General features: G+C 33.7%; 1 pseudogene; it reads left to right on the top strand.

Annotated features, from left to right (window-relative positions):
* Positions 1–7,083: 7,083 nt before the first annotated feature.
* LOC149541550 (uncharacterized) lies at positions 7,084–10,689 on the top strand (annotated as a pseudogene).
* Positions 10,690–12,241: the final 1,552 nt, after the last annotated feature.

Below are 12,241 nucleotides of genomic sequence, written 5' to 3'. Positions count from 1 at the left end.
GGCAAAGAAAATGAAAACTATAATGGTTGCAAATGATTTATGGGAATTTTTGATTAATGGGTTCAATGATGTGATAGAACCAACTTAGTATGTTTCTCTCACAAATCCACAAAAGACTTAGTTGAAAGAGTCAAGGAGAAAGGATGCTAAGGCATTAACTCTTATTGAAGTAGCGATGACAAAGATAGTCTTCCCAAAAATTGCAGCAGCAAATTATGCAAAAGAAGCATGAGATATCCTTGAGACAAACTTCAAGAGAACTGATAAGGTCAAAGTAGCAAAGCTATAGATGATCAAAAGAGAGTTTGAGAACCTTCAGATGAGGGACAATGAACCTATTGCAGAGTTCAACTCACGAGTCTCCACTTTGATAAACTAGCTCAAATCAAATGGAGAAGAATATGATGAGCAAAGAATAATAGAGAAAATATTGAGTAGTTTACCTTAGAAATATGACAATCTTGTCATGACCATAGAGGAGGCAAAAGACCTCACCACATTGACCATGGATGGGTTGATGAGAACTCTTCAAACCCATAAGCACCGGATAAACAGGTTAGCTACTACTTCCCAAGAGTAGTCTTTCAAAGCTCAAGAGAATTCAAGAGGTAGGGGGAGAGGAAGAAATAGCTCTGGTAGAAGCTCAAGTAATAGAGGTTGTGGAAGGAATGGTCAAAGGAATGTTGGTGTAGAAAGATCAAGAAGAGAAAACAACCAAGAGGGAACAAGAACCTCTCAAAACAACTCTAGAGGAGGTAAGAAAAATTACAACCCCAATAAGAGTAATGTTGAATGCTACTACTGTCATAAGTATGGGCATTATGCAAGTGAATGCTAGAAGAAATAGGGTGATCAATCAAAGAAAAATGCTAATCTGGCTGATGTGAACATGGGAAATGCAAACAATCCCACAACCTTCATCATGTGTATTATTGGTGAAGAAGGAAGCCTTGAGGTATGGTACCTAGACAGTGGATGTAGCAACCACATGAGTGGTAATGAAATTTTATTCTCTTTCATTGATAAGACTTTTAAGTCTGAAGTTAAGATGAGAAATAATGGAATTATTTTCATAGTGGGCAAAGGATCTACTATGGTTTGCACCAAGTAGGGTGAGAAGAAGGAAATACAAAATGTGTCATTCATGAGAAGGATGAGAGTAATAGATTACTTGCAGTAGTCTAAATGATAAAGAATCAGATGTTCCTATTGAGAATAGAGACATGTCTCTCTTCTCAAGTCAGTGTTGCACGTCCCAAACATGCATTAGTATATTTGATCAATAGGTGTCCTACAAAATAAGTTCATGATCATTGGGGAGAAGCTGTAGCAACATTAGTATATTTGATCAATAGGTGTCCTACAAAATTAATTCATGAGAAGATTCCTCTTAAGATTTGGTCAAGGGGTAGATGGATAGTTGAGCACTCGAGAGTGTTCAGATGTGTAGCATATGCACATGTGCCTAAAGAATAAAGGAAAAAGTTGGATGACAAAGGTGTGAAGTGCATCATCACAGGGTATAGCTCAGAATCAAAGGCCTATAGGCTATATGATCCGATTAATAAGAAGATCATCATTTAAAGAGATGTGGAATTTCTTGAAAATCAGTCACGGGATGGCTCAGTAGATGAATCCTCAAGCACTTCAAGTAAAGTGCTTACCATTGAAGAGGAAGAAGATGATATTGATGATCAGCACGAAGAAGGAGTAGCAAACACAGATTGTAGACAAAGGCAAAAAGGGAAGAAGCCCTTAACATGCTAAGTAATAGCTCCAAGCACTTCAAGAAAGCCCCAAGCTAGTGTGTAGAGTAGTAGCAGCAGCAATACTAAAAATTTAGATTCCACTCTCGCCTCCCTATTGCCTAGAAAAATGAAGAGTCTAAGGGAGATATACCAAGATGAAAGGTATGAGAAAGATTGTGACGAGAGTGTAAATTTTGCATTATTTTTTCATAGTGATCCAATTTATTTTGAGGAATCTGTGAAAGAGGAGAAATGGTGTAATGCCATGGATGAGGAGATAGATGCTATTGAAAGAAATGAGACATGGGAGTTAACTACATTGCCTCCCAAGAAACAAGTAATTGGAGTGAAATGGGTTGATAAGACCAAGTACAATGCTAAAGGAAAAATAGATAGGCATAAGGCACGTTTAGTGGTTAAGGGGTACAAGGAGCAATATGGTAGAGATTATGATGAGACATATGCTCCAGTTGCAAGAATAGAAACTATGTGTGTTGTCATAGCAATTGCAGCCCAACACAAATGGAAGGTATATCAAATGCATGTGAAGTCCACCTTCCTAAATGGTGTATTGAAGGAAGAAGTTTATGTGGAGAAGCCACCTAGTTATGAAGTTGCAGGTGAAGAACACAAGGTGTATAGATTGAAAAGAGCTCTTTATGGGCTCAACCAAGCTCCAAGGGTATGGTACAACATTATTGACTCATATTTGATGAGCAATGGCTTTAGAAAAAGCAATGGTGAGCCCACTCTCTACATCAAGGAAACAAATGGTAATGTGTTGATTATTTTCTTGTATGTAGATGATTTAATTTTCATTGGAAATGATAATTTCCTAATTGGTGAGTTCAAAGAGGCCATGAAAAATAAATTTGGAATGACAGACCTAGGCCTCTTGAAGTACTTTCTAGGCATAGAAGTGAAATAAATGCATGATGGTATCTTCATCTCTCAAGAAAAATATGCAAGGCAGATCTTGGAGAGATTCAAAATGTAGCAAAATAAACTAGCCCCAACACCAATAGTAGTAGGTTTGAAGCTGAGCAAGGAAGACTGCAACAAAAGTGTGAATCCAATACTATACAAGAGCATGGTTGGAAGTTTGATGTATTTGACTACAACTTGGCCATACCTAATACATGCAATAAGTTTGATTTTTAGATTTATGGAAAGACCAAAGGATTCCCATTGGCAAGTGGAAAAGAGGATCCTAAGGTATGCGAATGGTACCAAGGGATTTGGAATTTTGTATACTGTAGTAAATGACTTTAAGTTGGTTAGTTATACAGATAGTGATTGGGTTGGAAGTCTAGATGATAGGAAAAGCACTTCTGGATACATGTTTCATATGAGATTAGATGCAATTTCATGGGCATCCAAGAAGCAACCTATTGTTGCTCAATCTATAGCAGAGGCTGAATATATAGCAAAAAATGTAGTAGTATGCCAAGCTATTTGGCTAAGGAGGATCTTGATAGATTTGAATGAAAGACAAGAGGATGGAACCATAATTTATTGTGACAACATCTCATCAACTGCATTGTCCAAGAATCTAGTCTTCCATGGGAGAAGCAAGCATATAGAGATCAGATATCACTTCATCAAAGAGTTGGTGGAGAATGGGGCTATCAAAATGGAATTTTGTAGGTCTGAGAAACAACTAGTAGACATATTTACTAATCCATTAGGCATTAGAACCTTTGTACACCTAAGAGAGTGTCTTGATGTAGTTGATTTGGATTAGTAGTAATCCTTGTTTGTTTGGCTCGAGACAAAGGGGGAGTGTTGAAATATCTCACACATTATTGGTTGCCCCTTGAGCCAAATGCCCACCTACTACCTGACATCTTGTAGAACGACCCAAAAATTTAATGCTCGGTAGGTGAGTTTTAAATTTGGAAAAGAGGGGGAAATGTTTTTGGAAATGAGACAAAAGGAATGTATTGATTCATTCATTCAGTTCAACAGATCAGAGAGAGAAAAGATTTTGTAGATTAGAGAAGGAAGAAGGAAAGTGATAAGCAAACCCAGTTGTGCAGAAGATAGAAGGAAATTTTTTTCGTGCCTATAGTTGCACGTGTTTCTTCTCTAATCATTCTATAAGTTTATTGTTTGTTGGATTTGTCTTATGAAGCAGTGATTTCTCCAAGCACTATTGTATGCAACCATTAGAGCTATAAGTTTAAAGTTCAAAGTTTGAAGTTTTTAGGGCTATATTAGGGTTTTCTAGTTGAAGCCGAATGCTCCCAAATTTTGTAATAGTTTTAATCAAAGTTGTAATAGTTTTAATCAAAGTTGAAGCCGAATGCTCCTGAATACAACATTATCTTAACAAGATAGGAATGTCCTCCATGAAACTAGGTTATATAGCATTATCCAGTTATCCTCTAGAAACATTTTCTATTAATGCCCTCATCTCATAGGCTCTCTATATATAGAGGCCATTGCATAGGTTTGTAATCAATCGATTTTGTGAATAAAATTTGCTTCTCTCTTAAGTGTTTATTTTTGATATTTTTTATTGTCTAGTATTTATCTTGCTGCTAATATATTAGATCTCAATTAGATATCAGATCTCCTTATTTTTTATCATGGTATCAGAGCATAGTTTAACCAGGTTCAGTTGGAGATTCATTTAGAAGTTCAACTAGAAATATTGCTAGAGGGTTTTGCTGTAGACAAATATATTGCTGGAAATGGTTTGTTTGCAAGGCTGACATATTTTTGGAGTGATACTTTGTTGCAGGGCTATTATGCTTCTGGAGTATTGCTAGATTTGTTTGAAAGCTAATTTTTTTTGGTTAACATGGGTTCTTCAAATGAAGTTTTGCCTATCTTTGATGGAAGTGGTTTTTCAAATTAGAAGATTATAGTCAAGAATGCTCTAAGAGAAAATGCTTTATGGAGGATAGTAAATAAAGAAATTGGGGAACCTCAACAAATTGATAGAGAAAAGGAGTTGTGGAAATGCAAGTTGGAGCAAGCTAGAGGTATTATTGGTGAAGCTTTGAGCCCCAATCTAAATAGAAGATTTGTTGATATTGATAACCCAATAGAGTTGTTGGAGACTTTAGAAAAATATTGTAAAGATGCAAACATTGCTAGCATGTTTAGTATAGAAGAAAAATTGATGAATTTAGATTCATTTGATTTTGGAAAAATGTTTGATTACTTCAATGAAGTTACTTTTTTAAATGCTTAGCTCAAAAAAATAGGTGCTGAATATGCGAAAAAAGATTTCTAGTTGATTGCAATGGTTGAAAGTAAGCTTCCCCATCCATATAAAGTATTTAAGGAATCAAGGAAAAGGGTTCTTCAACTAAATCCCAATACCCCCAACAAATTTTTGATCAATTTTACAAATCTATTTTAGATGAAGAAGTTCAACTTATTAAAGAAGGGCATATTAAGAAGAATCATGCATATACAACCAAAAGAATTTTTTTTAGAAATGATGGAAAAAAGAATTGGAAAGGAAATGATAAATTTTAAAATAATGAAGGTTCTAACCATTTTTATAGAAATGATGGTGCAGAAAAGCAAGCTGGAAGAAAGACCTTTGTTTGCAGGTATTGTGGAGGTGAGAATCACATGGAGAAATTTTGTTTGAAGAAGAGGGATAGTGAAAGGTAGCAATATAAGCCCAAGCAAGAAAGGTTTAAGGATGGAAAGAAGGATAGACATAGTTTCGTAGCTATCTCTTTAAAAAGGCAAGAGAAATCAATTGAGGAGGTAATTGCTACACCCAAGAGTAAATCTAGTGTTAAGGGGGGATACTTTGCTTTAGATTCTCATAAAGAATGGATTTTAGATTCAGGGGCATCATCTCACATGACTAGGGATAGATCTTTGTTTATTGATTTTTATGAAGGGAAGAATTCAGATCAAGAAATTTCTATTGGCAATAAAATGAAATTTCCATTTTTAGGAACAGGAACTATTAATGTAACAAATGGGTCTTTGAAAAATATTTTATTGCTTGAAGGATTGGGGGTGAATCTTATTTCAGTATACAAAATAGTTCAAGTTGGATATAAGTTTGTTGTCAATGCTGATCAAGTTATTGTTAGAGATAGAAAAGACCCAAGCAATATAATTGCTATTGGTAGAGTTGATCATGAAGAGAATCTATTTAAATTTGTGGGGTTTCTTGATGATAAATATAGACTCTCTCATGCTTTTATTGCTTAGATTGATTATATGCCACAACTTTGGCATGCTAGACTTGGACATTTAAATTATAGAAAATTACAAGATATGGTTAGAGGATTAACAAATATTTCAGCTTGTGAAGGTGTGTGTGAAGGTTGTTTGTTAGGGAAACATCATTGAGATCCTTTTGATTAAAGCAAAGCATGGAGAGCTAATCATCCACTACAACTCATTCATAGTGATTTATGTGAACTAGGGTATCTTTCACTTTCAGGTGCCAGGTACCTTCTCACTTTTATTGATGATTATAGTAGGAGAGTATGGGTTTATTTTCTTGAAAGAAAAAAAGAAGTGTTTGAAGTGTTTCAAAAGTGTAAGGCATTAGTTGAAAATCAAAGTGGCGAAAAAATTAAATGTTTAAGGATGGATAATAGGAGTGAATATTGCAATTATGCATTTGAGTCATTCTGTGAAAATTATGGTATTAAGGTACAAAGAATAGTTCCTTATACTCCTCAACAAAATGGGGTGGTTGAACGAATGAATAGAACTCTTTTAGAAATGGCTTGTTGTATGTTGCATTTTAAAAGTTTGCACAATAAATTTTGGGGTTTGGCTATTTCTTGTGCTACACATATTATAAATAGAATCCCCACCAAAGCTCTCACAAATATCACCCTTGAAGAAGCATGGAGTGGTAAGAAATGTCACATTGGATATTTTAAAGTATTTGGGTGTATTGCTTGGGCACACATTCTTGATGCACAAAGGGAAAAGTTAGAACCAAAGAGTCATAAGTGTTTTTTTAATGGGTTATAGTGAAGAATCAAAGGCTTATAGGTTATATGAATTGACAAAAAACAAGGTCTTTGTTAGTAGAGATGTGAAGTTTGATGAACATTCACAACTTATAGCCACTCCTTCTCACTCTACCACAACAAATGCTTCTCTTTTTAAAGATATTTTAGGAAGAAATGGAGACTACATTGATGAGGATGAGTTGTGCACTTCTACAAATAATGAAAATACTAGTGAAAATAACACAACTAATGCTTGTAATCAAATATTTTCTATAGGTAGTGATGATGAAGAAGATGACTTTTTAGCTAGTCGAAAGACAAGGAGTGTTGAAAAAATATCTAGGCAAGGCTCAAAGATCCAAGGGAGAAATGGTAGTGCTCTCATGGCCAAAGTATTACAAGTAAATGACCCAAGATCATACGAGGAAGCTAGAGGGAAGAAAGAATGGGAGCAAGCTATGGACGAAGAATATGATTCTTTGGTAAAAAATAAAACTTGGGAACTTGTGCCTCTTCCCAATGGTAAGAATTTCATTGGTTGCAAATGGGTTTATAATTTTTTTTAAAAATCCGATGGTGCTATAGAAAAATTCAAAGCTACATTGGTTGCTAAGGGATTTAATAAAAAAGAGGGTGTTGATTATGAAGAAACTTTTTCCCCTGTCACTAAAATGAATACAATTAGAATTATTATTTCTTTGGATTCAAGTCTTGGGTGGCATATTCATCAAATGGATGTAAAAAATGTTTTCTTAAATGGAGATTTATATGAAGAAATATTTATGGATCAGCCACTAGGTTTTGTAGATCAGCAACATCCAAATCTTGTTTGTAGATTAAAGAAGTCACTTTATGGGCTTAAACAAGCACCGTGAGCATGGAATGAGAAGATTGATAGGTATTTTCTGCTTCATGAGTTTCAAAAATGCAAATCAGATCCAAATCTTTATGTGAAGAGAGTGCAAAATGAAATTATTCTTGTTGCAGTTTATGTGGATGGTTTGCTCATAGTTGGACCAAATATTGGGTTAATTATTGATTTGAAATCAGATCTTAAAGGGACATTTCATATGAGTGATTTGGGTGAACTAAATTATTTTCTTGGCTTGCAAATTAGTAGACTTCATGATGGGTTATTTATCTCTCAAGAAAAATATGCTTTGGATCTTTTAGAAAAATTTAACATGCTTGAATGTAAGCTAGCCCCTACTCCTTTTCAATCTAGAATTAAGCTTACTAAAGAATGTATTTCCAAGAAGGTGGATGCTACTTTATATAAACAGCTTGTTGGTAGCTTGGTTTATCTAACACATTCTGGACTAGATATTTGTTTTGTTGTTAATTTGGTATCTAGATTTATGCAGGAACCAAAAGAAACTCATTGGTTGGTTGCCAAAAGGATTTTATGATACATTCATGGAACCATTTACTATGGCATACATTATAGTTACAAGTCCTTAGTTTTTTTGATTGGCTTTACAGATTCAAACTGGTGAGGTGATATAGATGATAGGAAATCTACTAGTGGTTATATTTTTCAGCATGGGTCAGGTCCAATTACATGGAGCAGCAAAAAATAAATTACTACATCATTGTCCTCATGTGAAGCAGAATATAAAGCAGCAAAAGAAGTTGGAAAGGAAGCAATTTGGATTCACAACCTTTTATTTGAGCTTAGTTTTGCATAGAGTTTAGCTACTCTTTTGTATTGTGATAATCAAAGTGCTATCCAAGTTGCCAATAATCTTATTTTTCATGCTAAAAAAAAACACATTGAGATTGATGTTCACTATATTCAAGATCTTGTTCAAGCAAATTTTGTTAATCTCCAATTTTGTCCAAGTGAAGACCAAGCAACAGACATATTTACTAAGAGTATGCTTCAGGCCAAATTTTTGAAACTAAGGGGCATGCTAGGCATGATTAAGGTGAACATTAAGGGGGGATAGTCATATAATGTTCCCCTCTTTTTTTTTATATTGTAAATAGGTACCTAACAAGGCTTAATGCCAGGACCTATCCTATCTCAAATTTTTATTGTAATTTCTCCCACACATTATCATTAGTGGTAAAAATTAAGGGAGGATGTTAGAAATAGTCAACATTATTCTAACAAGATAGGAATGTCCTCCATGAAGCTAGGTCATACAACATTATCCACTTATCCTCTAGAAACATCTTCTATTAATGCCCTCATCTCTTAGGCTCTCTCTATATAAATGTCATTGCATAGGTTTGTAATCAATCAGTTTTGTGAATAAAATTTGCTTCTCTCTTAAGTGTTTATTTCTAATATTTTTTATTGTCTAGTATTTATCTTGCTGCTAATATATTAGATCTCAATCAGATATCAGATCTCCTTATTTTATTAGATTTTAATCATTTAATAAATTACTAGTTTGAAACGAAGTGATTGTAAATTTTAGGTTCCACTCGAGTTAAGAGAACTATATTACAACTTCAAGGTTTCAATAGCCAACCAATTACCCAAACAACATTTCAACGAGCTAGTGAGTTTGTTTCGAATATTCAAACATCTAGAAAGTTTGTACCTAAATGTTGGATCTGCAAGGTTAGAATGAAACTTCTTACTAAAATCAATGAAAGAGCTCACCAATCTACGTACTTTTCAGTTGGAATGGTTTAATGTAGAAGGGGAAATTGATTTAAGCTACAGAGGATTAAAAGGACTGATGATCAGTTTTGTATGAGAAGCCTTGAAGCCTTATCTTTGTGTGGCGTATGTAACACAAGGAAGGTCTCAATTCATGGATAGTTCTGTCCCGCCCTCAAATCTCTTGAGCTTTGTTCTATGAAAGATGTAATTGGAGTGGATTTAATGGGGGTAACCACACTAGAATCTCTAGTAATGTTGAAATGTGGATAGTTGAGAAAAGTATTGGGCAACGATTTGCTAAATCTTGAAGCACTTCACATAAAACTATGTCGAACAATGATAGAATTGCCAAATCTTGGGCATGCCTCTTGTCTCAAGAGGGTCTATGTTAGCTGCTGCCAGAGCCTACAAGATAGATCATCTATTAAAAGATTGAAGGGATTGAAGAGGATCTGGATTGCTTATTGTCTGGAGCTGAAGAGTGTAAAAGTTATTGAGCAATTGAAGGCATTGAAGATAATCTAGATTGAGGAATGTGCACGGCTCCAGGATGTAATTTTTTTTGAAAAATTGAAGGAGTTGAAGAGAATTTTCATTGGGTGTTGTGTAAGGCTATAGAGTATACAAGGCATTGAATTTTTAATGTACTTGGAGATCTTTATCATTGCTAGATGTCCAAAGCTACAGAACATAAGAGGTATTGAAGAATTGAAAGGACTGAAAGAAATCATTATTTCAAACAGTCCTATCATAAGTTGTGTTCAAAGGTTGTAGGTATTGAACATAGATATGCGTTTTTCCCTCATCATTTGTAGCCCATGATTTTCTTTCAAATTTTCTCGAGTTGTTGCAATTCTTGTAGAACAATTTAGTACTGTTTAACATATGTTGAGAATAACTTAGTGAGGGCACTGTGATTTCAGATTTTTTCGTCAGAAGTTACAATTCTAGTTGGGAGATTGGCGGTGTCAAATTTAATTGTAGATGAAGTTGGAATCATGAAGAGATCAGCCATCTCATATTTTAATGTAAATCATATTAGCAACACATTGTCTATGCCAGATGTTTTTTGTGAAATAAATTTTAAGGGAAATAGCAGAGATAAAGTAGAGGTGACGATGGATTTGTTTCACAAAACCCATCATTCGATTGGCACATTCATTTATTGCTCTATGCTTTCTGGGTCTCCTCGCATAGGGAGCGACATCTGTAATGGGACCAGGATTGTGCTTGAGAAGGGCACTCACCTAGGATGTGCAAATCTCTATTTTGATTATAGATATTGGATATACACATGCATAATTGATCAAGAAAGGCTCTCAAAGTATGAGACCTAGATGCACAATATAACACAAGGTTATTGTTCTACAGAGAAGGCATTTCTTATGGGAGTAGAGAAAGGAAAGGAAAGAAAAACACTCCCAATATTGCGTAGTCTTATTTTCTCAGCTATGCGTTTACAATTGCAAATATTCTGAAGATATGAAGCGCTATAGCTTTGTCGATCTTCATCATTTTAATGAGGCTGATTTGGGAAGCAACTGGACAAAGGTTGAATTGGCAAGTAGTCGGAAGATGACTGATGGTTGTTCAAAGGTTGATTTGGCTAATTATGACGATGTCGTTGATTATGTTGATGACGAAAAGTGATTGTAGTGGTGGTGATGATGATTATATTAATAACAATGAAGAAGAAGATGACAGTGGTGGTGATGATGTAATGATATTTTTTGTTGATATTATTAATATTTGATTTCTTTTTTATATGTAAAAAATATTACATATGATTTATATATATTTTTTATATTAGTTAGACAGTAAGAATAATAATATATGCTAAATAATGTTATTAAAATCAATATTTTTTAAAGAATAAGTTTTAAAATTGTGATTGATTTGAGTGAAGTTGAAATATATATATATATTTTCAAAGATAAGTTAAATTAAGAAGATGTAGATTATAGAAGTTAATAATATAAGTTAAAGTTGTTTGAATAAGTCAAATAAATTATTGGTGAATTTTTTTTTTAAGGAAAACTTCTAAAAAGTTTATGTGAAAGATAATTTCTTTTGTTTTAAACTATTAGTGTGATATTTCCAATACTTGTGCATGATATTAGACTTGTATTTTTATTAAATTCAATCAAGTAGTATAAGATAATGAGTTGCAAATTATTTTTTATTGAAATATAAAAGAAAAACAAACCTTATTTTCATAGATTTGGAAATTTGAATACCAATAGGCAGAGACTATAGTTTTCACTCAACTCTTTTTAATTAGCTATAATTTTCACTCAACTCTTTTTAATTAGTTCCCTCCTCAATAATTTCCCGATTAGAAAATGTTGTTATTTATATTATAGTTTTGTAAAATTCTTAATTAAACAAAATTTATCAAATTTTAAGCTCTCCTTTCCTATTGGCTCTCTTATTTTTTCCCGTTAGTTTTTTTATTTAACTACTCACAATATTCGAAAGAAAACAACACTATGCATAATAATATTTGTATGCATGGCTAAGGTGTCTTGTGTATGTTTAGATTATTGGGCAGTGCTTCTAACAACCACATGCAATGAACACTTTTAAACCAGATGTCATAAATAGTGAACTTTCTAGATAACTTATTTGCACTGCTACTAAGGCTTATCTTTTATAATGGATTGCACTTGTAGGTACATATTTTTGGGTAAATTTAATTTCTAGCCAAATTAATTGATGTACGTTCAAGCTCTTTACTGAAAAATATTATTGTCATGCTTACTAGTGTCAATGATCCTGTTTCTGTCTTTATCATCCAAAATTGGAGCACCATCAAATAATAGAATTTGTCTTCTAGTAAAATCTTCATCCAATAGATGCACTATGAATTCAATTTTGTTAAGGAATAAAATATTTTTCCCTCCAATAAAACTTCTAAACTTTTC

The sequence above is a fragment of the Cupressus sempervirens genome, chromosome 8 (assembly GCF_028749045.1).
Source record: "Cupressus sempervirens isolate cs-2001-9-10 chromosome 8, ASM2874904v1, whole genome shotgun sequence".
Classification (NCBI taxonomy): Eukaryota; Viridiplantae; Streptophyta; class Pinopsida; order Cupressales; family Cupressaceae; genus Cupressus; species Cupressus sempervirens.
The sequence above is the reverse complement of the archived record's forward strand: the minus strand, read 5'-3'. Positions and strand labels throughout refer to the sequence as shown.